Genomic DNA, 27,513 nt, shown 5'->3' with positions numbered 1-27,513 from the left:
TCAAGTGGTTGAATGAATGTTAGAATAATTAGGTAAATAGCTTATCTATGCAAATAAGTATTTGAGCTGATATTTGATCATGCATTCTTAGTCTTTCTTATTGTCCAGGACCAAACTGTAATTTGGACAATTTACCAAATACTGTCAAAGAAAGAAGAAATAACTAAGAAACAATGTAAGCAAGCTTGTCCTGCCAACTGAAAGATGGTCAGGAAGCTTTTTGAGAGATAGTCCTAATTGTCATGAAATGCCACAATTTATTTGGTATAGCAGATTACAGTCAGAAAAGCACAGGGAAGGCATTAAATGCTTTGGGTATGTAGCTGTGCAACTACAGAAGAGGGTGAGTAGAAAACTCTGGAAGGCTGCAAGTGATAAAGTTGGTATGCCTTAGGGAATTAACACCCTGCATCTGGAAATTATAACCATGCTCCTGAAACTTGGGAGCTGGCTGGATATATTCCTTCCACTATTCTGCCAAAACAGAATAAAATGGGTAAGTGAATTTAGTTGTTCCTGGATGATTTTGATTCAAAATAATCAAATCATAATGATTTTGTTTGCTTATCTAGATATTTGAACAGTATTAACTGCCCTCATATTTTGGCTGCAGCTAAAAAAAGCTATCTTGCTTTTGTACACACATATCTAGTCCACTGCTGAAGTCCTTTGTTTTGGATAGACTTAGACTTTAAAAGCAGACTCTCTCAGTAACAGAAATCCTGTATTTTTTTTTTCTCTAAACATGCTAGTGCGTCCAATTTAGTACTAGAGTAATAAAGTTATCTTTTTCAGGTTCTTTCTTTCTTAGAGGTGTTTGGTTTTCAAAAATAATATAAATGCAGGCTGAGATACTTGCAACACAAAAGAAGTCAGTACAGCAGTACTGCAAGATCAATGCATCTGAATAAAATAATCATAAGTGTAGCTAAAGCAAAACAGGGTTATTTGCTTCCTTGTTGTTACACAGAAGTCTTGACATCTCTGACACTGGTAATTTTATTCCAGAGACCATTTGTTCCCACAGTTGTAGCTGTGACAAAATATCTTCTGAGCATCTCTCTAAAAGGGAGATCTAAAGTCCTCTGAATGTAAAGATGCCTTTGCAAGGAATTTCTTGCCTTTTGATCAAACTTGAAACTTACTCATCAGTATACTGTTATTTTAGTTCAACTTTTTTTGATGACACCTATACAAATATAGTAACTCTAATCTAAAGACAACATATAATGAGTCCCCTACACCTTAAGTCTTCACATCTTATCTGATTTTGTTAATCCCATCTTTGTATTTCAAGGTATCCTGTTTGCTTGGCCAACATGGACTACTATTCTGTAACCTCTTATTTATACTTATAGCCCTTCTTCTAGCTTGATTTGGAAACAATGTGTTAGAAATGCTGAGTTCTTTTCAATGCCTTCATTACAAAACAAATGTCATGGGAAAAAATATTATGCTTCAGTTTAATCACAGAAATTGAAAATTGAGCCAGAGGTAATATCTTTGAAGGACAGAGGAAGCAGATAGAAAATACGGGACTGTCCAGAGACATTTACACATAGGGTAAACCATTAATGGGCAATGAATTTATGACACAACTTTATAAAATATTTTGTGTGCCCAAAACAACTAAAAAGGGGCATAAGACACTTTAGACACACATTTTAGGCACTCAGTTTGGGTGAGTAGTGTACCAAGACACCCAATTTAGTTGATATAGTAGGACAAGCTTCTCTGGAGAGCAAGTCAGAGCAGGTGCTACAGGGCTGACAGTATTTCCTATCATATTAAAGTAGAATTGGATCAAAATGGTTTAACTTGTTACACTTGACTGTAAAAACTCTGTACCGACTTGTCAAAATCAGAGAGTGAAATCTGTGCTATGAAACGCTTAAAGTATTAAGGCACCCAAGCAGTTAACCCCAGGACTGAACAAATGACAACACAATAAAAGCTAATAAAAGGAAAAACAAATAAGGCAAGAGAACACAAGCCAAGATGCTGCAAATGTAAATACTTCTCAGTCCTTCTGCAGTATTCTTCATGTATATTCTGCACTGTTTCAACTACATTTCTCTTTTCACTAAAATCGTATAGAGTTTACCAAGAACTTAATCCCAGCTGGAACATCGCATGATTATTCTAATCCATGGTATAGAGCCCACTGCAGAGATGCAGAGAGTTAAGGATGGCTTGTACAAAAGCCCATATAATTTAGAGCATGATGTTTCAACACAAATTATGTACATATATGTGAAGGTCCCCAGCAATAATAACACATCAGGTATAAAATAATTCGTATTTTCAGGATGTTTTTCAGATATTCATTACAAATAATTATTAAATGGACTTTTACCAGGAAAAAAAAAAAAAAAGAAATACAAGATCTCCTAAATTCCAAAAACGTCTTCTGAACTTTCAATGCAAAAATATTGGTGAAAATTTAAAACATTAATTTTTCAAGCCAAATATATCAATCTCTTTTGATTTTGCATTTTTGGCTCTTTGCATTGTGCTTGGCTGATTCATTCAACCAAGTTTCCAAATCTTAGTTCTGTGCAGGCTGTGCTTTGAAAAACAAGATCCATCTGGTAGATTCAGACCACAACACCAGAAAAAGGATTAAATCACATTATATTTTTATCATTTTCTTTCCTAATCTTAGGAGGAACCCAGAACTTCAGTCGTGATGAGAAAAAAGTTCTCCATTTTCATAGAAGAAATTAAATGCCCACTTGACAACACATACTGATATACAGCAATACACATACACAGCAATACTGTGCTGGGTATCAGTTAAGACTCTTCAGAGCTTGTAACCACTCTTAATAGCTAGCCTAGGGAGGCAGACTCAATAGCAAAGTGTTGCATCTGACTTGACTACAAGTAATCATAAGTTAAATAAGGACAAAACACTATTACACTGTCCAGAAAGTGAGAAAACAACCTGAGAGTTCCCTCACTATTAGTTCAAGTGCAGACTAGGCTTACTTTTAACGGTGGATGAAAAACAAGTCAGGCATGTAGATTTGCTAACTGCAAAACTTTTAAATCTCTGTATGCCACATGGCCTTTCCCCCCAAAAAACATTTCTTACCTGGGAAACTGAAGGGGAGTTACCTTTACCATCAAAAGTTTTGTAAAGCTGACACACATGTAAAAGTTCTGCATTTCTTCCAGTAGAACCAGAGGGGGATGCGTGCAGCTAGCAGATCGGGATAGCATGTGTTCAAAATAACAAGCAGCTACCAGCTGATCATCCAGAGATAAATACTTCTGAATTCAGCGGTCATTGGGTGTCTCCAGCACCTCTGAGGACAGCCAGAAGTTTTGATATCTCCAAATCTCTATGCCTGTGTGAGAAATAAATAAATAATATTATTAATAATAATAAAAGCTGGGAGAGTATTACTTTGCCAAAGAGTTTCCTATTCAAACATGATGTGTGTAATTAAGGCTATTTGCTTCTAACTTCTATGTCCTCAAGACTCAGCTTAGAAACATACAAATCTATCACAACCTGACGTTCAATGAAAGAAAAAACACAGGGCTGAACTCTTTGCACAGTGGCTATTTTTAACCAGGGAATAACTTAAAATACAAAGGAAGGAGACAAGAAAAGGAAATCATGCAGGGACTGTCAAGAACATGTCAAAGTTGCAATGTCTATGACAAGAAAATCAGCATGAGGCTTTCTTATTTCTTATCCTTCAAGACTTAACAGCCATAAAAAAAAAAATCTTAAATATGTGATTTGTATGTTAGTTAAAGATTAATTGTCTTTGTTTACAAAAAAAAAAAAAATCAAAGAAAAGCTTACTGATAACTTCCCATGGATGGCAACAGTCCCTGTAACAGATTTTTAGTGATGGGAATTAAGTATTGGGAAGAATTAATAAATCTGGTTCTGTTGCTATTGGCTTCAAATTTCAAGGGCCAGATGACACCATGATGCAAATAATCTTTTAGATTTTGTTGGTGTTTAATTAATTAGACTGGAGATAATGTAAGCTTTTGGTTAATGGTATCATATAACTCTGCTGTATGACGGCTTCGCTCTTAAAATTTCCCTGACTTGAGGGTAATTTTAGTTAAACAGCAGTTAGCCAGGCTGTTGAGGAAATCCAGATGGCTGATTTTTAGCCGTTTGAGACAGCATACTGGTACTAAAATATAGTGGCAGTAGTTGCAAGAGCAAATTTTTTCTTAAGGTGATGCTCTGCTTTACAGTCAGGGAATGTCCAAAACTGCAGGCATCTGAAAGTACAAAAACAGTTTAAATGGGGTTTAAATCTCAAATTCTGATTTTTAATCCGGTGTAGTCAATTGCATTCATTTCATTAGAAGAAAAAATGCAGAGGATCAAAATTTTGGATGCAATATCTCATCCTTAATTCAAGGTTGAGTACATCTCCAGCAAACTAACAAAACTCCAGATAATTCAAACATTTGAAACTTAAAATAATAAGAGAAGCTTTTGTTTTAACACTAGTTGTTCTTCCCTTTCTCTTGGGTATAGAAGCATTTTTGTGATGCTGCCCCTTCTTCAACGGTCTTTTCTGCTGGTAACGAAGGTGATATTAATTGCCCTCCTTCAAGAAAGCCAAAATGATCTGCTGAGGCTGTTTTTGTTGATATCTCTAATGAGTATGAACAAGTTTTCCTGAAGACAAAATAAGACAAATACCCAGAGAGCAAGGAAGAAACAACAGCAAAGATAAATACGCTGTTTCTGTTACTTATGATCTTTGCTCAAAGTGGCTATGTAAGTGGGAAATGGGTTCTCTGCACATCCTTATCAGCTGCCTAGAGCCAGTTAAACATACATTGCTGTTAGGATTTCTCTAAGAAATAACTGCCTCCCTGGCCCCAGACTGAGAGCAGCAAAGACAAAGATACAGTCTTTTTTGGTCAAACCAGATTCTTTCATTTCATTAAAGGCAAAGAAGGAAGAAAGTAAACAGACTTGGAAACAGAAAGAGCATGCAATGAGAGGTATGCAGCAGTGGGAGGATAAGTTATGCTCCAGGTGAGAAATACTAATTTTATTTGTGTGGCAAACTTTGGTCAGGGTTCCTCGGAAGGTCAGAGAAATAAAGGCTGAGTGATACTCCAGTGGATGCTGGGTCTTAAAAGCTTGAAAGGAGGGCAGAAAAGGTGGAGAAGGTTACTTGTTTCTGCACATTTATTCTGTTGGTCTCAGAATCAAATTAAAAAGAAAATCTCAGAAGAAGCATTCTCTCCATCTTCCACTCAGCTTACTCTTCTTTCTAATGCATCTGTTTATATCAGGGATTGCCAGTGATTTATCATCAGGGCCTAAGCCGAGTGATGAAATGGTACTAGCACATTTAATTTTTGATTCTGTCCATTTTTCCATTTGTAATTTTAAGCTAATTTTATAAATAATTAATTTTTCTTCTTCTTCTTTTTTTTTTTTTTTTTTTTTTTTTAATCACAGCCAACATAAGCTGTTAAATCTGTGCTCCCAATCCAACCTTGACAACAAACACATTTCCTTTTGAAACTCTTACAGGAAGCTTTTACTTTGTAAACCTCTTTTATGTCTTTATACTCTCTTTATGTTAAAAAATACAAAACCTAAGTGATGCAATGCATTTAAGCTGTGCAACTACAGCTATTGATTTAGCATCCAGAAGAAATATATTTTCTATTAATTCAATATAGAAAAATCAATGTAGTGTCCCAGAACTTAAAGTTCATCTTACTCAAATTTATACAAAATCTTACTCCTTTATATGCCGTGACAGTGTCTTATTTTGTACTCTCTGTTGAATGAAGATGGCAGAAGCCAAACAGTTCCTGAACCAGATAGAGATTAAATGATCCCTCAGCTCCCGAAACGGTTCTGTTCTCATGGTTTTCTGCCATTCTCTCTGACTTACTGGGGGATGCCTGTGGCATGCTGGTGTACAGCTGGAATACCTCTTCCCATGCATCAGGAGCACCATAACGCAAAGTCCAGAATGCCCATTTCATTCATCATAACAATAACTGGATGTGCCCGTGGAGACATAAATAAAAATGACCTTAGATAATATTGGAAGGGTCTCCAGGACTCACCATCATTAACTGTTATGATATTTATGGCTGCTTTGCTGTAATGAAAAGCATGATATTCTCTTGACTACATTTCTTATTACGAGTTTAGCAAGCTAATATATGAAAATCATGTTTGAAAATAATGAAACTGAAGTTTTTGTTTTGGTAATGCTAAACTCTAAGCAAGGAAAATAATTTTTCTTTGCTTCAATTATGCAACTACTTCTCCATAACATGTCTTCAGTGACAGCCAGCTATTTTTTGAGCCAAGAATGGATAGACCTCCAGTCACTTTTCAGACATCTGGACTGCCCAAAGGCTTTCCATTTCTCATGTCAACTTTCGGAAGACATAAGGCAGGTTTCCCTGCAGCCCAGCGGCCAGATTTTGCTCCCATGGCCTCCAGTAGGTTCAAAAGTGTGAGCAGGGTTGAACTGGAACTAACCACACACAGATTAACTTAAAGCCATTACAAAACTGCAGCCTGAGGAGCCTAGTGATGGCAGTACTCGAGGGCTATTCTAAGTATCATGTCTCATAAGACTTGTTTTCTCCAGACCTATCTCTCTTCCTGCCCTTTTTCTTCTTTCCCAGTATCCCTTAAGCAGGATGTCAAAACAAACAGTACTCAAGTGGGAGACAAACGTTTGACTGTGTCATGTTAAAGTGAGTTTCTGATTAGGCTGCGCTATCCCTCAGTGCTCCAGAAGGCATCTCAATTCATCTAGGGAAAAATCTTACATGAAAATTAAATAGCAACCTAAGTCTACAGAGAACTGCAAAATCACATCTGTATTGCAGCTGATATTACTGTCTTTAGAAAAGCTCCACAAAGGACTTCAGACAAGTACAAGGAAAGTAAGCTGAGCCATAAACATTAGGTTATTCACGTAGAAGGCCAAGGTCATGCTGAAGTGTCTTCCTATTTTTCTGTTTTTCATGTTCTGTGAAAAATCAATATTCCTCTCAGATATGTTATATCAGACATTGGGCTGAATAACAGTACCTTTGCACTGCATGTCCCTGACAATCTTTGGAGCTGCCAGAGACTTGGATAGAATTCAAAATAATGATGGATTCCACTAGAAAGGCTGAATTAGAAACTTCAAACCAGATCTACTTCCTTCATTTGAAAGCAGTGGACTTACTCCTTTTTTTTTTTTTTTTTTTTTTTTTCCTTTTTTCCAGGGCTAGGGTCAGCCCTTTACAAGGACAACAAATTGGACCAATTGAGGCATCATGTTGTGAGCAGGCAATAGTGAGTGAGCTGATTGCTGCAGTGGAGCTGGAGAACATTTGAGAGACCAGATTGACCTTGCGAAGACCGAGTGACTCACATCATTGGAAAAGAGAGTGGTTCTTACCAAGACCAAGAGTTGTCATGCTGTATGCATGACAGCAAAAGACGACAGAAAAGAAAATAATTGTATGCATATGCAAATTGCCAGCAGTCTGTACTGCTATTGAGCATATAGAATCCATGACCAAGCTGACACTTCTGTTGTGTTCAGCAATTGCAGTATAATACCCAAGACCTATTGAAAGCAAGAGAAAAGTGGTGTAGCTTTCACATTATATGTCAAAACAGTCCAGAAAATGTCACCTTTCCTTCTTAATCATTTGTTCCGCTTCCCCTGATCACTATGTAATACATGACCAAAACAAGAACTTAGAGGGAAAGCATATTCTTGCTCAAATAAAACTTAAAAGATTTTCAAATCTTATGTCTCTTCCTTCTGAATAAAGACAAAAAAGAAAAGACAATTTCCAGAAAATGAAAATCCCTCAAAAAAATAGATATTTTGCCTAATTTTATATATATATATATTTTTCCGCTACAAATAGAGCTATTTCTTCAAATGAAGAGAAATTTTGAAATGCAAAGCAAAGCAAAAAGAACCTCTAAAGTGTAAGAAAATCAGTGATTATTCAGTGTGTCAAAATCAAGCTGTGGATAATTTCCACGTCAGCCTATTCAAAGAACTGGCACATAATATTGAAGGCAAGGTGCCTCAAGATCAGTTGTAACTTTGTCATAAAATGGGACTTTTCAGATGAATGCCACAATGAAGTGAATATATCTTGACAGACAGTTCAGTCAGGGAATGACTATGAGCAGTGATGTGATGTTAGTGTGAGAAAAGTTGATGCAAACCTGATGGACTGTTCTACAGGCCAACACATTGATGGCATACAGAGACTCTCTTTGGACTTTTGTACACCAGGCATCTACCAGCTGGTTGGTTACTTATGTTGGAAATGGACTCAGTGACTTAAGGAAATCCAGTGCCAGAGTTAGATAGCAACATTTATCAATTTAATTTTCACATAAAAAATGTGCTAACTTCTTCTCTTTCTTGGAGCAGGTTGAATTTCAACAACCTCGGTATTTTCTGATCCACAAATATCTCCAAATCCCTGCTTAACTCTCATAAAAATCTCTCAGATACTATTGTCCTTTGAAGTTATAACTATTTGGTTTAGCTAAGCATCTTATCATGTCTTCAGCAACTCAGCCTTAGTTGATTCATCTTTCTTATTACAAGGAAAAGGGAGTCAGAAGAACAAGAAAGAGACCTAAAGGAACATAGTACCTTATTAATTATACAGGGACATCAACAGGCCAGAAAGCAAAAGAATTTTCTTGCAGTCCTTGCAACAATGAAATGTAAATGACTAACGCATGTGTTACCACAAAATTTTAGTTCTGATTTTCTGTTCTGAAAAACAATCTAAGATTTAAGCTTTTAGTCAGAGCTCTTGGCAATTGTGTTACACCCTGATTTGTGTAATATACGTCAGTAATACCCTAACTGAAGATACAGAGAGATAAGTGTCCTCTACACAATCATACCTACAGCAAGCACAGTTGACAGTATAGAGAATGAATTTGTTGTGCAAACTCATTCTTCATTATCAGTTATTCAGAATTTTGGCCACCATATGGAGATGAAGTTTTTACATATTAGGTCTGTCTACTTGACCATCCAAGACTGACAAACTGTGGGTAGTTTCAGATGAAATGTTTATTTTGTCATTGCTGAAATCATTTTGAAGGGAAAATATATAACACTGGCTTTACTGACTTGTAAGATCCTGGTCTTCATTTCTCTGAACAGTGATCTTTCCCTACATTCTGGAGCAGCTATTTATGTCTGAGGAGAAAATAAACTCTTATCAATGTCTTTTGTCATTCCTGTGAAAAGCTCTCCAAATTTGATCATGCAATAAGGCTGGAAAAAATACAACTTACACATCACACATTCTGTAGACTATGTAATTAGCCACTCTAATCTCCAAAGATTTCACCTTCCTTAAGCTCACCTTTTGCTACGTTTATGTAGCAAAATGAAGGCACTTTATTGGGGAATGTTAAGAAAAACACTAAAAATATAGAGGAACTAACAGCACTAACAAACCTGAACTAAGATTTTAAATATTCTACCCTCATTTATCCTCTCCTCTGGGACTGGCAAAATACCATAGCTGCAATTTCTGTATACATGGATTTGCTTGCCTTATTTGATAAATGGTTTCAAGTTAGGCTATGAAACTTGCAGGCATAATACTTTTACAGTATTTTTCGCTGTGGTAACAGATCTTAAATAAATCAACCTGATCAAATTGAATTCAAATGAATTCCTTCAACAGATATAAGTGTTAACCAGATGTGATCGCACACTGTTTTAGGCAAACAAGAAAACACAGAGGAGAAAAAAGATAAGGGAGCCAATTTTAAAGGAATAAAATGAAGAGCTTGCAATCTCTGCAGAAGAGCTTCTCCATCCGCTGCAGAAAATATCTCCCCCAAACCCTAAAAGGCATCCAAAATTCCCACATCTGTTTGTTCACTAAAAGAAACCACCTGTGAAACACTGGCAAACGATGGTCTCACTGATGCTTCATGTTGGTCCATATAAAGGATGAAGAACTAGGATCCATCATGAGTCATTCATTAGCTCAGTACAGAGGGTGGGTTGGCTCATCTAGAGTAGCCAGAATCAACTGGGAAGCTGCTATGGGAGAGAAGGAGTTGCTGGCTGACTTTTAGAGAAAACTTACTGAGAGCTTAAGAACATATCATTTCACTTTGCAGGAAGATTGAGAATTTTTGCAGAAGGCCCACTTGACAAAGTAAGGAACTTCTTAACAAACTACTGAAATTAAATGCAAGAGAGTATACAAGAAGTGGAAAGGAAGACAGGCAGCAGGAATATGAAAGAACTGCTTTTGCAGGGCTGAAAAAGTCCAAAGCCCAGCTGGACCAAAAGCTAGCTAAGGATGTCCAGGGCTATAAGAAGATATTCAAGAGGTATGATATTTTCAAAGGAAGTTCTGAGAAAACGTGTGTCTGCTGCTGAATGGGGAGACAGCATGGTACTAGATGACAAAAAAAGCTGAAGAGCTCCCTGCCTTTCTTGCCTCAGTATTAACAGGCAAAGCCTGCTCCTGTACTTGTAGGTATACTAGAACAGCTTAGAAAGAGGAAGACAACCATCAGTGGATGAGGAATAGAGCGTGAGGAACAGTTTGGGAGGCTGTCACGCTGAGCTGCAATGACTAATCGCGTTACAGGTTGGTGAGTCTGGTTACCCCAAATTAGTGGCATATTTTTGTCTCTAGTCTCTTTAGTCATTACTTCTGTAGGCAATTTTATCTGCAAGAGAAGGAAAAGTGGAAAGGGAAAAAGATCAAGCAGCTGACAAGCATTAGGTATACTGAGTTGTTCCAGTCTTGTTCCTGCACGTGGTGTTCTCAGTGGGGACAGTGCATTTGTATGCCCATGGTACATGAGGGGCTGGGAGAGCACAACTTAGTGCTGTGGTATGAAGAAATGCTTGTCTGTTCCCTCTCTCTCTCCCACTCACAACTCCCCCCTTCCCAAAATTAACATTCGAATTGAAAGTTCAAAAGGTGTCAGGGCTAACAGGGGTTACTCATGCAAATCAAAGGCCAAAGAAACACCTAGCAATGTGACCAGAGTCATAATGTCTGCATTAATAAAAAAAAGCCAGTCAAAACCAATGATTAAGTCATTAGTTATAAAAGCTCTTCATGTTCTAGCGACTTCTTTTCTCTGCTTGGAGAGCAACGTGCTACTCTGAATCATAATGATGTAAAAAAAATCATATATGAAATCCAGTTTTGTTGTAATTTGGCACCTGCAATGAGCAAGCTAGCAGAGTGTTTCCTAAAGATATGACACAGCATTTCTCCTCTTTTACCTTAGAATCTGCACCACCGAAACATCCTACGTACTGATTCAAACTCTAGATGCTAATGGACCCTAGCATTATTTTGGTAGGAAGCTGCTATCAGAGATGATTCCTCCAAAGGAGAGAGGGAGGAAAAGCTTCTTTCCCAAGGAGTGAAAGCTCTGTGCAAGGGAATGTGAATGGCGATTTGCTATTTGACAGCTGATTATATGAAAATTTTTAGATAAAAACAACAAGACTTTCTGACCTACAATTTTCTCTTTTCACAAGAACACTTCCATTACAAGAGGAAACAAAGTCCCATCCTACCTTATCACAAGCTTAACTGTAAGGACATTTTTTCTCAAGGACTTCCTGAGCCACAAATGTACCTGCTTTCCCAGTGCTGTTGGCCTTGTATCCTTCCTGGTGTTTGTTTTGATAACTCTTACCTCTACATGGCCAGCTTTACCATCACTGCTGGTTGGCTGACCAACTAGTCTGAGTCTGTAAAGCTCCAGTTCCATCAGCACAGGTAGACTGATTAGGCCTGACTTACAACGTCTATCTCTGGACAGCTTCATCCTTTGTGATCCAGAAATTATAGCTTTTATATGATCAGTGTTTTAGGGAGGCAAGTTTTGTCAAATTAACTTGAAAAAATTGCCAGGCTGGCATACATTGGTGTTTATGCTCCGCATTCATGATCCTTAAGAGTATGGAGATAACTCTCACAAGATGAAGAGATACCTGGCTATAAGACACCATTTGAAAGATACTTCAGAAAACAAGCCATATGGCAAACTATCCAAAAGAAGGCTTTACACCAGGCAGAGGGATCAGGGGTGGAGATGCTTGCTAAGAGAGCTTTATTCCCACAGCTCACACCAGCTGGTGCAGAGCTGAGAGGTTACTGGTATTTAACATGATACACCACTCATCTCTCAGAGTCTTACGTAGACAGCATCCAGCCCCAAAAGTGATGCACATCAGCTGTAACCTCAGCACGTGGGAATGTGGCTAACTTGACAAGAGCGAGTGAAATATTCCATAAGAAAGCAGAGGATTCAAAGAGGTTTCAACAGGAGAATTTCCAGCTCCACATGATCAAGAAACACAAATTAGCTCCTTGCTGATGACTTTCTACTTCACGTCCCCTCCATCCATGGTCAAATTCATTACCTTCAAGATTCTGAAAATTATACAAATAAAGTGTCTGCAGTGATTTTCAGTCACTATCATTTATATCAGATGATTACTTTGTTAAAAAAAAAAATCCCATTTTCAAATTAAATGGACCCATTTAAAATGAACAAAGAGGTGAACAATAGAGGAAATATTCTGAAAGAGACCTGTTGTTGAGCAGAGCATCTCACAGTCTGCCATGAAGAATTCAGATGATTTTAAATTAACGAAACAATAAGAATACAAATTGATATTCATGTTATCCCCAAGGGTACAGAAATGACATTAGTGCTAAGAATGTTTTATTGTATTTTGTTTATAAACTAGAAGGTGTCTGTGTACCTACACTGCCAGTCAGCTCCCAGGAGAGCCTCAGGAACACTTCTTGCTGACAAGCTGTGTTTACAATAACAGAAACTACTTGCATTGAATTATTTTCTCTGGTAGTCAGCTTCCCACTGTCTAACATACAGAAACAAAGAGAACTGTGGAAAAAGAATTATATACATGTTTTTTTGTCCAGGTGTGCTCATATAGTCACGTGAAATTCTTGTGTGAATTTATTTCTCACAGCCAAAGAAGACTCACAGAAATGGGTTTTTGATAGCATCTCGGTAAGCCTCATTATTTCCTCTTGTCAGCAGCAACCTCATTTTGCAGTAGGGTAGCAGAAGTAACAGACTTTAAAATGATCATGAGAGGTGTATAGTTGGGGCTGTGACGGGGAAAGATGCCCCTAATTTTGGCTGGGCACAAAGTAATAATCCCATCCAGACTGTGCTCAAAGAGAGAGTTCAGACTGACTAAATCTGACAAATCTGTGGCTCTAAGATGCAGTACGACTCCAAATTCCAGTGAAAAAAAGCACCAGAAGCTGAACTTAGGTGCTCATAGAGCAGATCATTTGCAGGGGATAGTCAGCATAGCCACAGACAGCATCACAGGGAGGCTGGAAACATTCGTTGAAGAGACATGCAAGATTGCCGCTGAACTGTTATGTAGCTAAAACCTTCCCTACACCCACCTGCACTGTGCTTATTTCAAAGCAGCTGGAGAATGGTCAAACTTGATTGCAAGAATTTGCAAGAATAAAAATTCCCCAATCTGCAATTAGATTAGAAAGCATCTAGCCTAAGTTTTGATATTTTTTTTTCCCTGAGAGCTGAGCTCCCCTAAACCCTAAGCAGAAAGTAACTCAAATTTTAGAATTATTCATCATCCAGGGATAGACTATGAGTAGAGTTTTAATACAAAGAGAAATAAATAAATAAATAAATAAATAAATAAGTATTGAACATATAGTTCCTGAGGCCATCTGGAGAATCTAGAGTGAAAAATAAAGTCTACTTTCCAGGGATGTGAAGGATAAATATTTTTAAAAAATCAAAAAGATACAGGAATTATCCCAGAAGATAATTATATATACACTATATATATATAAACACACACACACATATGTAAGTATTAAAAACACAAGCAAACAAACAAAAAAAACCTTGTGATTTTTAAGTTCAGCTCATGACTACTAAGTATCTGTGTTTGGTAGCACTATTTTTAGAAGTTTATTAACCAATTATATGACACAGTCATCCTTTTTGCAGCCTTGATTTGAGGTTGTTTTTCTGAATGAGGAAAACAAAATGAAAATCTGGGGGTTCAAACAAAGAAAACATTTGCTTGTACCTAAGTGCAGTGTTCTAGTTAAATCCAATTAGAAAGAAACAGATTTTTTTTCCCTTAGCAGCAGCTGAAACATACTGAATTTAACTTTCAAGTACTTTGCTCAAGTAAGCATACGCACGTACTTTTTAAAATACTGTTGTTGATAGTTGGATCTATGAATTTAATATTGAACATATTTCAACGTTTCCATCTTAGGTCAAACAGCCAGTTATTTGCATTTAAATGGATTACCAGCATACATTTCTCCTTACTCTATGTACTTTTCATGTAGCTGTTTGATATGAACATTTCTACTGATCCAGACAGGAGTTTAGTAATCAGGGCAGGAGACAGGTTAATGCACTAAAAATTAGACTTAATGCTGTTCCCATATATATTATCACAATGATGTCAAATTCTTCCATGGAGCAACTCGCCTCAGCCCGTTGGTCTCCTGTTGCACAAAAAGGAGCTTTGAAGGATAGGCTGATGTAGCACCTTGATATAGCAGAGACACCTGATAGAGATGAAGGCTGAAATATCATGCTCCTCTGAAGTCAGCTCTAACCTTCTTGTCCTCCTGACTTTTAAACATTGCAACCTCCGTGCTGCCAGAACAACATGCAATTGCTTAAAAGAGTAGCATGAGTTCCCAGTTGAATGTTACGTGTCTTAACTGTGCTGTTACAGGAGCTCAGTGGCAAAGGTTGAAATGGGCCTTATGGAAGCTGGTTCTCAACTGCCCAATTTTTACCCAGCATGCTGGCAACATCACTCACTGTCTTTGGCACAAATACACACAATAGTTTGTCAGCCCAATGGCTTTATTTCAAATACTGAGAGGAAATTTATGTTAGATGTGAGTGGGAAGAGAAACCAAAAAACAACAACAGCAACTACAAAAAACGCCTTGACTTTACTTATATTTAAGTTCCGTAAAAAATCACCCAGAAAGGCTGACGATCGTCCATATTTAGACATTCATGGGAGCGTGTTAGACACATGATGATGAGCAAATTTCACATGGAGGTTGTGCTGAGGAGAATGAGCTCAGCCTAGGAGACTGCTCTGGGGTCTGTCCAGCATTATTCTCTATGCTTTAATGAAATCTGTTCAAAAACACATAAGCATGTTTGCTGATTGTTTTTGATACATACACAGGGTCACTCACACATTTCTTTAAACAGAAACACACAGCAGGAGGAGATTATAACATATGGAGGAGTTTGGTGAGGCTGTAGCCATTTCCCATCCCTAATCTACGACCACCACTTAGATTCCCGCACTTGGGAAGATTGGCTCTTCTCTAATCAACCCTGCTCTTGCTGGGGCTCATGACACTAAAAAATAAAAAAGAAAAAGAAAAAAAAAATTGCCAACAATTTGGCAAATCCTTCCCTGCATCTGATTCTACTTGACCCACTTCTACAATTAGAGGGAATAGGAAGGATTTTAAACACAATATAAACACAACAACAGAAAAATCAGAGTTTGAGTAACCTCAGAGACATATTCACAATTCCAGCTGAGCAAAACTCAGTAGGAAATCTCTTGGCCAACACTCTGATATCTACAAGTTTACTTTGAAAAAGCTAAGTTGTCCAAATCTTTATGCTATCCACATTTAAAAAATCACCACCAGAAGGATTTATGGCAGGGTGCATAGACAATTACATTGCTCTATTTGTTACTGTGGAAACACATTTTGTGACTGGCAAAAGCTATGAGAAAGATATTGAATGAACTTCTGAGAAACAATATTTTAAAATTAAAGCCGAACACTGGTTTTAGCCACATCAGAGCGTTTTAGCCTCAAGCCAGTTGTGAAACACAAGGGAGTCAGCAGGAAAGTTCCAATGAGTCTTGCTGGGATTGATTTTGTAGGACTAGCTCTGTTTCATATGGTAGGAAAATAAAAGTAGAGTCAACTAATCAAACTATTGCTCTTGCAACTAGAGAGCTTTTCTCAGAAGTGGGTGCAATGGAGAGTAAGAGCACGATGGCAATAACTCCTACTCTCTGTGAATATTTTCCAAGCAATCCAGCCATATCACATTAAGCCATCTAGACCTTGGTCCTTTAAGTACCTCTTTTAAATCTTAAGCTTTCCACATGCCTTTAGTCATGCAGCACTATCGAACTTCCCAGAAGTTTACTGAAAGATATAAGGACAGATCTGTATATGCAGGTTGGTGACTGCAGCAGCTTTTGCTATTGCATTGGAATGCATGCGGGCAAACAACCTGAACGCTGCTCTTCCTGGCAATGAACACATTTGAATAGATGACTGTGAAGCTGTCAGTAGTTTGATTTATGCACAGACCACCTAAGTGACCTAGGATTTCTTCTTAATTCCTGGGCCAAACAGAACACGTTCAAAAAAATCACTCCAACTTGTGATAACCCAACTACCAATAAGTGATTAAAAATTGAATGGGCTCAATATCATTCAAAAACCAAACAAGGGGTTTGGCTCAATACCCCTAACCATGTCTTCCAGAGATTAGACTTGAAACAGTGCCAGACCCTGCAGGATAATGACTTCTCTTTTTCAATTTTTAAAATAAAGTTATTACCTATCCCTCAGTTTCACTGAATGCACTAAAAGAGAAAATAGATTTTCCATGCTGCATATTGCTGAGATTTGGGGAAGTGGAAAAGTTTCCAAAGGATCAGAAGTTTTTTAAATGTATTTGTGGTAGTTCAGATTTAGTTTTCCATCATTTTGGTTACAGATTGATTAAACACCCAAATAATAATAATAAAATCTTGATTATATATCATTCCCCCCCCTTTGAGATTTCTAAGCTCTGAAGATGTTTAAAATTCCTCCACTCCTTCCTCTTCCCACCTGAATCAGTAGTAACCTCCCTTTTCATCCCTATGTTTATTCCCCCAAGTCATTCCTTCTACAAAGAAACTCCTTACACCTATCTTTACTGCCTGAGGTAGAGAGCAGCAGCGTGCTTTAGGTCTTCACACTCTAACACATCTATTTCTTCCTGGGAAACTATTTGCAGTCCATCTCCAAAACTGTAGAATACAGCTTGTACAGACACACGAAGACAGTAACATAACTACATTGCTCAGGTCGTGATTAGAGGAAGGAGATCTTAATAAAGGTGCTTGAAAGAGCACATTTCCTTATGTGCATGTGTCTCTACATGTACATATATATTTACACAAAACTTAAAAATTGATAGAATATTGAATAAAAGCCAACCCAAACGTTGCAACCTCCATGAATAAACTAAATCACGATAGTTTGATCTCTCTCTCCCTTTAGTCATTAGGGAAGGAAAAAGAGGAAAGAAGAGCAGGGTTTTGAATTGGGAAGAGCAGATTTTCAGTATAGAAAGTTCCTTCTAGATTTTGTGTCAGGCTTTTTCAAGCCAATATATATTTTTTATATTGAAGGTGGTTTATAAATGGAAATTTTGCTGATTAGTCAAGAAATCCAAGTAATGGGGCAGGGAGGTGGGGGCAAGACAGGGAAACCAAAAATCTTTTGTTACTCAGGGAAAGCTATCTTTCATTTCTAGAGTGACTTCAAAGTGAATTACGAATGGAAAAAGAAAAAAGAAAATGTGTTTGTTAAATAATCAGGCAAGAATCTCTGTGTAGGATTCTTCTGGACTCTGGGGAAAAATGCTGATTTCTTTCCCACTGACCAGGCACAGGGTTTTATGGGGCATAGATTATGTCAATAAGAATATACATTTTGGGCAAATTATCCAGTCATTTGAACAAATTTATAGCAGTGAATTACTACCCTGTGTAAAATTATTCTTGATTTACCCTAGTGTCTTCGGGAGGAGGACTGGGGCTTGCAGAAAGCTGAGGCACTTGGTTCCAGATGTGATCTATGCAAAAGCAGCAGCCACAAAAGCTGAGATGTGTGCGTGAAAGTGCCAGGTACCGTGAGTTTATTGCTTACCAAATCAGATATTCACTGTCAAAAGTTCAAAAATTGACAATAACCTTAACGGTTGCATCTTTAAACTTATTTATACCTTACAGAGGGAGCATATAGTGTCTCGGTTTTGTCTCTCCATAAAGTTTACAGCCAGCAGGGGATAATAAAATCTAGACTGAGCTCATATTGCCGAGAGAAAAATCAAGACCTGTACGTGTCGGTGGCTGTCAGGTGAGATATTTTATACCTCATTAGTGTTGGAGCAGTTATTGCTTTTTCTTCCTTCATGAATAGACCATGTGATAGCATGCCTCTCTCTTACACTCCTAGCCAATTTATCACAGCAAACTTGGCTGTAACAGAATTAGGATATTTCTTTCTGTAACCCTTTTCCTTTCAATACTTGCTTCTGACGAGGCATGCTACCCAACCGTGTCTAGACGCCTATCAATTTATTTCTAATACAGCTTTCTCCCTGGTATCTGGGTGTGGGAAACCGCTCTGGTGTTCCTTTCCCCTCGGACCTCCACACTGGTGCATGATGCTTCATTCACAGCTTCCTGGCCAGCTTTGGCAAATGCCCTCCCACGCCAGCATGGCTTGGGAAAGCTCCAGCTGGCCTTTTCTAGAAACCTCCTGAGGTTCCTGGGAAGAGCCGTGGCCCCACATATCCTCCCTTGGGAAAGTTATGGTTCTCAGAGTCACTTAAAACACCAAGGATTATTCAGGATATTGGGTCAATGTTCCCCCAGCCAAGAATGCTCTCCTTTATAGGAGGTGGACACTTCTTCTCTGAGATCTGAACTGGAACATTTTTTACTTAGGTTTTGGCAAGTAGAAAGTTGCATTCATTTGTTTGTGCTGAGATCGTTCACATCTCATGGATACCCCATTATTCTCATGTAGTCCAGGGGGAGATGCAGAGGAAAGCTATGTCCATTAATGTGGCCAACAGACAAAGCAACATGGAGTAGGATTCTGTAGCCCAATAGCTAGAAAGCAAAGCACACAGCTACATCTAGTCCCTCTTCCCAGAACTGTTGATGTGCTTTACAATAAATACACAGTATTTTAAATCCATGCTGAGCACTCCTGAGGCTCATGGCAACTGCCGGAGTTTTTTGGGGTAAATTGACTATTTCTTTCACACTCTGTTACTATTAGTGGGAGAATTTTATCAGTTAAAGAACCACAGCTAAATATTGTTTTCCCTTTTTAAAAAACACAGTTATTATTACACTGGATTTTGAGAGGAGGGCATGAAGTTGCGTAAGCTTTAATTAATCCACTGAACCATCAGCTTATTCTCCACTGCAAATACTGCCATCTGCTACCAGGCCATGCATTGATAATTAGTGTCTGCTACAAGTTTGCTTCCCTGACATTATCTGATTAAGTAATTGGTCTACAGAACAATACGCGACATAATGCGCTATTGTTCTATTAAGTGTGATCTGTTTAAAGCAGTGAAGAGTGCACTAACACTGTTTTATTTCTATGACTCATACCTCAACCAATACCCATCAGGAGCATGACAAAACACTTCACTGAAAAATGGGGGAAAACAAACAAACAAAAAACATATGAAAATCATGTCAATAAACTTCGGCATGAGTACTGTTTACTTCAGAATAGCTTGTAAACAAGTATAAATCTGAGCAAAAACATTCACAGACACTGATCTCAAGAGGAAGCACAGATCAACATCAACAATCTATGTATAATAAATGCCCTTTCAGAGAAGTATGGTGAAAAACAGTTTGTCATCAAAACTCAGGGGTTTAATAAATCACTGGAAGGTAGAGTCAGGAAAGAAGGAAAACAAGACAGCATGTCATCTTTATTCACTAGTGTAAGATGTGGCTGCTTCCAAGATTACCTGTGAATGGAGCTTGGGAGTCAAGCAAGAGAGAAAGATGCAGCAGAGGGAAACTGAAACGAAGCCAAAATTTCAGCACTGTCAGATCTTGTGGCTATAATACAGTCTCTCAATATTTGGCTGAGTGAGGCATTTTTTTTACTTTCTCTAGCTCTTGGCCTCAGGTGATTACAAAAGACTGATTTTGTTTTGCAGGGATTTGCAACCCAGCCTAGGGCAGAGGAAAGGTTAGCAATGTGAGCCCCAAGTGCATGGAAACCACAACAAGCATATAAAAAGTCCAAGCTTAGTAGCCTAGAAACCTCACACATCATCATTGTTATTTCAAAACACAGAGGTCAGGATTCATTTGACCAATTTTACATACCGACACAGTCAGTATCTGCATTTGAGCTAATTCTCTCCACTCCTTTTATAGTCAAAAGAATCCTGCTCCTTGTGTTGGCAACATAAATGTTTTCCACCACATTTATCTAGAATCATTTGCAAAATCACTGCCAATTCAATCGCACAGGCTGAAGACTGTGTATCTGCAAGTTAAGTTTTAGTTCTGGATCAGGCTTTCTTAATGTTAAGAGTTCTTTGCTCTCAGCAGGATGTTCCACAGTTACAGCTAAATACAGTTTTTAACAAGAAGCCCTACTTTTGGTAGGCTGCTGAGTCTACAGTGTCCTTCTGCAGGAGCAGAAGGGCACTGAACGCTCTTAGGGACCCTGGGCAGCAGCCCCAGAGAATTGCTCTGAGTCCTGTGCCACCACAGTGCCACAGCTTGTCATGCCCTCACCCTACAGCAGACAACGCTCGCAGTCTTTGTTGTATATTGCAAAGCCTTCATCTGACTCTTACAATTGGTGCATTTTGCTGCCTTATTTACAAAGTGACCCTTCTCTGGGGACCCTCAGAGGGAGGAGTTCACTACTCGATCCGTACAGATTAGACCACTGAATCACAGGGGGTGAGCAGCCTTACCCAGGGTTGTTCAGCAAGCTGGTGGCAGAGAAAGGGTAAGGATGAAAACCTCAAAGCAGGGTTGCTCTGATTTCTAACAAGGAGCACTCCACACAGCTTTATACTAGGCCATGGGAATCAATCAATCAATCAATACATGAAGACGTCTTTTCTAGATTTGTTTTCTTTGGTAAATGAAGGGAAAAGGAAAGTGAGCTCTGCTTAAATATCTTTCTCTCTTCCCTGGTTAAATATTTGTTCAGCAGTTTTCAGTCCTGCTTATGTCTTCCTAAGTGATGTTGAATTTGGTATTCAACAACTTTCCCTTCTATCCTCAAACCCAAATTCCCCTTAGGCATCACTCTGCTTTTATTTGTTCCACTGCAAATAGCAGATGAGCTATTCAACATTTGTCAGGCTTGTTTGTTTATTTCTCTAACCATAGAGACATATGACATTCACCAGTATCCAGGAGATATCTCTGGGAGCTAGCAGTGCAAGAAAAACTTTCTAGTGTTGTCTAGAATAATTGAAACTTCAGTTGTTCTTAATGACTGTGACCCAATCATGGAAACAAATCTATAGGGTAACACATGAAATTAGTGCTAGCACACTTAAGCTGTCTTCTTCTTCTCTTCTTTCACTACTGCTCTCAGTCACTTCTCTTCTTACCCTTTTTGTTACCCCAACAGCAACTCTAGAGTTCATCTGTGTTTCTTTCTCGTATCTCTTCTGCTACTTGCTGGTGATGCATCCCCTCACTCCATGCGCAGGCTCTGACCTCTCCAAACCGGCACTTTCAGTATCTCTGTCCAATTGAAATACTCTCCGATATCCTTCACATCTAAATCTCTCTAAAATAGAGAAATGATGACATGCAAACAGTGGAGCACCAGGTTTATTAGACTGAATTATGACCATTCACCTGATGGGCTGAATTTCCCTCTCCCTCTAGATCCAGGGTGTAGGAATAGCCCTATAGGGTCAGACCCTATGGTCCTATCTCCAAAATGGGTGACAGCAGATGTCTATGGAAGAATATATCAATGGCAAGCACAGAGCAGTATTAAATACACTTACAGCACTTTGAATCAAGGCTTTTCTGCACCAAAAAAATTTCAAAGTATTTATGTCATGTCACATTTAAAAATTAGGATTGTCAAATATACATATATATTTTTTTTTTCCAGAAAGTCACAACCCCTACTACTTTCTGTTACTCCTAATCAGGATGAAATCCCTTAGGATTTCTCCAAGAAAAGGACAGAGAGGGAATGCAGCTTCACAAACTGGTTAAGAGTCTCCTAAGGTCCCACTTCAGAGTTTCAGGCTTTCGTTCCAACTTATGTTACTGTGCGGTCTTTTCATTCTTGTTTTGCTCTTGTTTTCACATTAACAACTGAGTCAGCACAAACACTGTTCCTGACATCATGTGTTGGGACAGCATATATATTGAACCAACCCATCTTGTTTTTAAAAGCATTAGTGATAGCTGCTAGTTAGAATTAGCTCAAACATCTTCCTCTAACAAATCAAGGCATCTCCCCTTGCTGTGTTGAAATCACTTGGCACTTAGATCAAAATATTTCCTTTGTAGTTGAACTCCAGGGAGTATTCACATCATCTCACTTCAGTAATGTAATCTAAGTAAGGATTTAGGCTGAAGCCTCCAGATAATCCATGAAGAGTTACAGAGACCTCATTTACAGGTTTGAATAACCTCTCTTGGGTATTTCAAGTAGGGTGAGATTCCATACTTGGGGATCTAAGACAGAGATCATAGAAAGAAAATTTGAGTGTCCTAAATGTCAGACTAACATAAAATACAAGATGTTTGATGCAGAAGGCACATTTCAGTCATCAGCAACAGTCCTTGGTAATTTCAAATAGAAAATAATATTTCAGTACTGTGTACTGTTATTATTTGAGTAATAAAACACAGCCTTCAATGACCTCTAATTTTTTTTGAAATTCCATAACATGTTTTCCAAAGTGAAAAATTAATCATGATGTACCTTAGTACGAGCACTTCTATCAAGAACAATTCTATGAAAAAATGTGAGCTTGTTTTGTAAACACATGAAAAAAATGTGTTTTTTGAAACACCTTTTTCTAATGAAAAAGTATTTTGGTTTAAATTTATTGATTAAAAACTTTGCAACTAGCTCTGCTGAAGATCCATGGTTATACACCTTCAATTCCATCTCTCTTTTATATTTGAGGCCATGCAGAAACATGGTGATTTTTAAACAGAAACAGAAATGTCTTTTCCTGATCCTTTGTAGAAATTGTGATTACTCACTAAATTTGACAATTCTACAAATATCAGAATTTCTCTAGTATTTGAAAAAAAAAAACAACAACAAAACCTCTACCTTTTACCCCATGATTTTCATTCATGTTAATTTTTTCTTAAGCTTTTTTTTTTTTGTCTTGAAACAACAATAACTAAACTAAAAAAGTTGCAAATTCCACCTCTGCTCTTGTGTGTAGTATCTCCCTCTTACCATCTCACTTAAACACTCCAAATCACTTTTACAGATGTTTGTCTCTCTCCTTTAACTAGACAGGGGAGCTTGAGTAGAATTTGGGCTGCCTGAACATAATTTGTATGGAGTTAGTAAGCATAATGTTATCAACATAGTTACCTGCATTGCTATAGTGACTAAGGCTCCACTTGGGACCACGGTCCTACTTACGTCAGGCAGTGTATAAAGAGCAAGATGTAATCCCCCTAAGCTTGCATCTTAAAGAAGAATACAGTTCCTATGTAAATAAGTCCTGGGATTAATTTGGTGATATCTCTGCAGGTATTTTGCTCTGAGACTACAAGCATTTTTCAGTGAGAAAGGTCACAAGACATGAAAGATAGGCAAGATGGCTCTACAAATACAGCAGCTCTCTCTGTACCTACTCCCTTGTAATTAAGATGTTGATTTGAGGGGGGAGGGAAAACATAACACTTGGGAGTATTTTATTAATTATTTTTCAGCTTGAGTGCACAAGGTTAAACGTAGCCTCAGGCAGCTTTCAGTGATGTGACTCACATCTCCACAATGTCAGAGCTCTTAGGGACACTAACAGGCTCATATTTTCTGAAGAACAAACCATCCTCTGGTGTATTAATTAAGCTCAAGCACATCCTGCAGAGAAACAATGCAAAACCATAAGAAGTTTTGCATGGTAAGTTTAATGCCTATAAAACACCAGGTTTGACAACTGCTGAGCATGAAATCTCTCATTAATCCCCAGAATGTGGACAGCATGGCTAACAGCTGAGTGTTTCCCCACTGCAACCACGTCTTCAGTAAGCAGAGGTGCTGGTCATGGGGAGCACTGGCCTCCTCCACATGAAGACAGCCAAGAGATGACCTGTTTATTTCCAATTAAAGCACCACTTTCTGCTAATTTCCTTATGTATCCAAGTGGGATTTTGGGGCATTTATAAACATCCTGCTAGAGCTGTTTACAGAAAAACACAGCTACATACTGTTTTTTGAATTGCCACTATTATTTTGTCCATGTTTGCTAACCACATACAGAAAAAAAATGTTTCTTTGCCCACAAAAAAAAAAAAAAAGCCACCCCAAAACCAAATAAAACCCACAACCAAAACACCCACAACTCAAAACAGTTCGCTCTTCCATATGGTAATGCCGCTGAAGTGCCTCAGAAGAGCTGTAGCTCAGTTACTGCCCATCTCTGGTTCCCTCTTCAGTCCAGTCCATATCCAGTGCTACCACAGCTGCCGCATGACCCCAGTCCATGCTCATGAGCTCTCATGAGTCCTGTCCTGTGCTTCCTGGAGGACAGAACACAGGGCGTCATGGAGGATTCAGTCTGCTGAAAGAAACTGTCTAAGGGGAAACAAACTTTTCCAGTTTGAAAAAAAATCTCAGCAACTGCATCTTTTATCTGCCAGGTTTCCCATATGCAGGCTCACAAGTTGATAATTCTAAAATCAAGATATCGTGGTAAATAGACACATCTAGAAATTCTGTTGATGAAAATAGGAACAAAAAGACAATGTCTCAAAATTAAATTTGATAAAGAATGTAATTCCTTATATTAGAAATGCCTTTTTGACAATTTATAGAGACTCTCGGAAAGAACAGATAACACAGTAGCTTTGTCCCCAGTGTAATCTTCCTTTCTTTTAGAGTTCTGAAGAGCACACCTTTTTTGATATTTTGTAAACTTTAATTGAGACATTTTCTGTTTTCTATATTTAGAGCACTAAATTATAAAGTTTCCTTCCTTTTCCCCCACTGTAAAATTTGATACTCATGGAGAAGTTTGGAAAACAGACTATCAGAGGGCTCCATTTTGCATTTGTGTTGACCTGCATTTCAAAAGCTGAAGAAAGCCTGAAAAGTTGCAGAGAGGTGAAAAAAGAAAAGCAAGCTGGGATAGCTAAAACGAAATCTAAACTTTTACAGTTTGCATGCATATTTATTAAGCAGCATTTCTCCTGATACCTTGAAAATCTTAAAAAATTGATATTGTGAAGGAAACAGACAACATAACCTGATACTTCAGAAAGACCTCCCAGATATCTCAGGTGGTTACTTCCACAGCTGGTTTGTAGCTCTAAGGGTTCAATTTAATCTGGCAGAAACAAATATATTATGGGATTAGTAACAGAGATCATTACTGGTGTGGACAGCTGAAAGTTATTTCACTGAGGTTCTGCAGGCACCTTGAGTGAACACTGAAGGTAATGTGCTCTTCAACCACCTACTGAAACTGAACAAAATGATAAGAATGTTTATCCAGTTAAGTTCCCAAACACAAAGAGCCTAAAATATCAAGAACTTCATGCAGACTTGTTTCACCTAATTTTCTGATCACTTGTGTACTTGGCATGAACTTGTGAGAGAAGGAAGAAACATGGTCTCTAGCCCAACTTTTGTTCATTCTTCTCAGTAAGCTGCATTTTTGACCTGACAACACATAATCCTGTTCTTATGTCCCTGGGTTCAGTGCCTAATAGCCTAATAGCACAAACAGGTTTGCCTCAGGGCTGAATCCTTACTCACTATTTACACACTATTCTATAATCATTTTCTAGGTCTGAAGATTCAGAGTCTACAGTTTTTGCCATGACATCTACCACTTCTACTGGAGTATGCAGTCATCATCTTGATTTGCAAGCAAACCACAGAGAACTAGATTTGGGTTATGCTGAATGGTTTCATATTTACTTTATTTAACAAGATAACTTTTTGCAAGTGGGATGGCATGGCTAGAAATTAAAAATAAATAAACAAAGAAAGAAATAAATCCCATTCCATATACTATCACAAATCTCTAATTTTTGTGGCCAAAAACGGATCGCCCCTTTGAACTGATTTGCTTAGGTAATTGAAACAGATATTTGTTTCATTTCAGATAAAATCCAAACCAGATATCAGTAAGATGTAGGTTTTGTAGAATATATGTACATGCAGTGATGTAATTCAGAGCCATATAGAGATAAAAAAGTGTAACTTTGCAAAAATCTGGTGTAGTATAAATACCATAACATCTGTAAAAACTCTCAGGTCAGGATTCTACAGGGAACCTCTCTACATCTGTTTCTCTGCGAAGTCCAATTCTTTCCATCTCTTTCACATACTTCATAGCAGCTCCCTCAAGTGGCCATAGAGAAGAGTGTTATCACTGCAACCCACAGCAGAGCCACCCACAAGCACCATGTGGGTCTCTTTACCCTCAGGGCTTTTCATCACTTCTACAGGGTTAGGATCGATGCAAACACATTTTGAGATGTTTTGGATGCAAAGTCAGAGAAGGATGGGCAACTGCAGTAAAGAAATACAGGACAAGAATAAGAGGAACAGACAGAATACATATCAGAAAACAGATGAATGGATTGACTTCAACTGCTTGTTTAAAATGTTTTCTAAGGGTTTTTGGAGTGATTTAATCCAGGATGCTTGCTGTCCTGCTGGCCTCCACTGTAAAGATCATTTTCCCATAAATATATTTAAAGAAACTTTTCCTTTACAGGATGTTGGAATAAAAAGCAGAGCAGGCTCCAAATAAATAAGTGCACAGGCAGGTGTTGTATTTCCAGAATGTACACAGAGCTACAGCTTAGAGGGGTTTTAACTGAGGTTAAATTTCTAAAGTCTCCCAGTGAAATACAGCAGAGATCTTCACATCTCAGTGGTGGTGTGAGGAAAGCCAAACTTTTCTATTTCCTTGCATGTCTCCTCGGGTAATGGCTCACCTGAAGGACAAGGATTTGCTTCTAACCCACCTCTTATAGACCTTTTCTTGAGATGTTGGAGAAAGTTACTCCACTCTTCCAAAAACTCCTACTTTTTCTGTGTCATTTTCAAATATGCTGTAGAATTGCTCTGCTAGCTTTGGATCCTGGGAGGAGCCAATAAATAATAACTAATCTGCGGTTCAAACAAAGGAATTTTACAGATTGATTTATGGAGGGAAAAGACTTAAAATTCAGAGCCCTGGGAAATACAAACATTGTCCTAAAAACAAAAGAAGGAATATGCTTCACACATAGTGATTACCTTTGCTTCATTAAAGTCAGAGCAACCATGACAATTTTTGAATGTTTAAGAGGTGATTTGTCTACCACTAGGAATTACAAATTCCCCCTTAGTTTTGCCCTGGGTGTTTTAGTACCTCAGGTAGAACCA

The 27,513-nt window shown here is 38.1% G+C and overlaps 1 long non-coding RNA gene across 10 annotated transcripts in view; it reads right to left on the bottom strand.

The window, feature by feature from the left end:
* Positions 1–27,513, bottom strand: part of LOC136791318 (uncharacterized) — a 225,869-nt gene that overhangs the window by 118,864 nt on the left and 79,492 nt on the right. For all 10 annotated transcript variants that reach the window (XR_010833046.1, XR_010833048.1, XR_010833047.1 and 7 more), the window contains exon 2: positions 3,098–3,353. This is a non-coding gene — a long non-coding RNA (uncharacterized lncRNA). The remainder of the gene's footprint in view (positions 1–3,097; positions 3,354–27,513) is intronic.

Source organism: Anser cygnoides, chromosome 7 (assembly GCF_040182565.1).
Source record: "Anser cygnoides isolate HZ-2024a breed goose chromosome 7, Taihu_goose_T2T_genome, whole genome shotgun sequence".
Classification (NCBI taxonomy): Eukaryota; Metazoa; Chordata; class Aves; order Anseriformes; family Anatidae; genus Anser; species Anser cygnoides.
The sequence above is the reverse complement of the archived record's forward strand: the minus strand, read 5'-3'. Positions and strand labels throughout refer to the sequence as shown.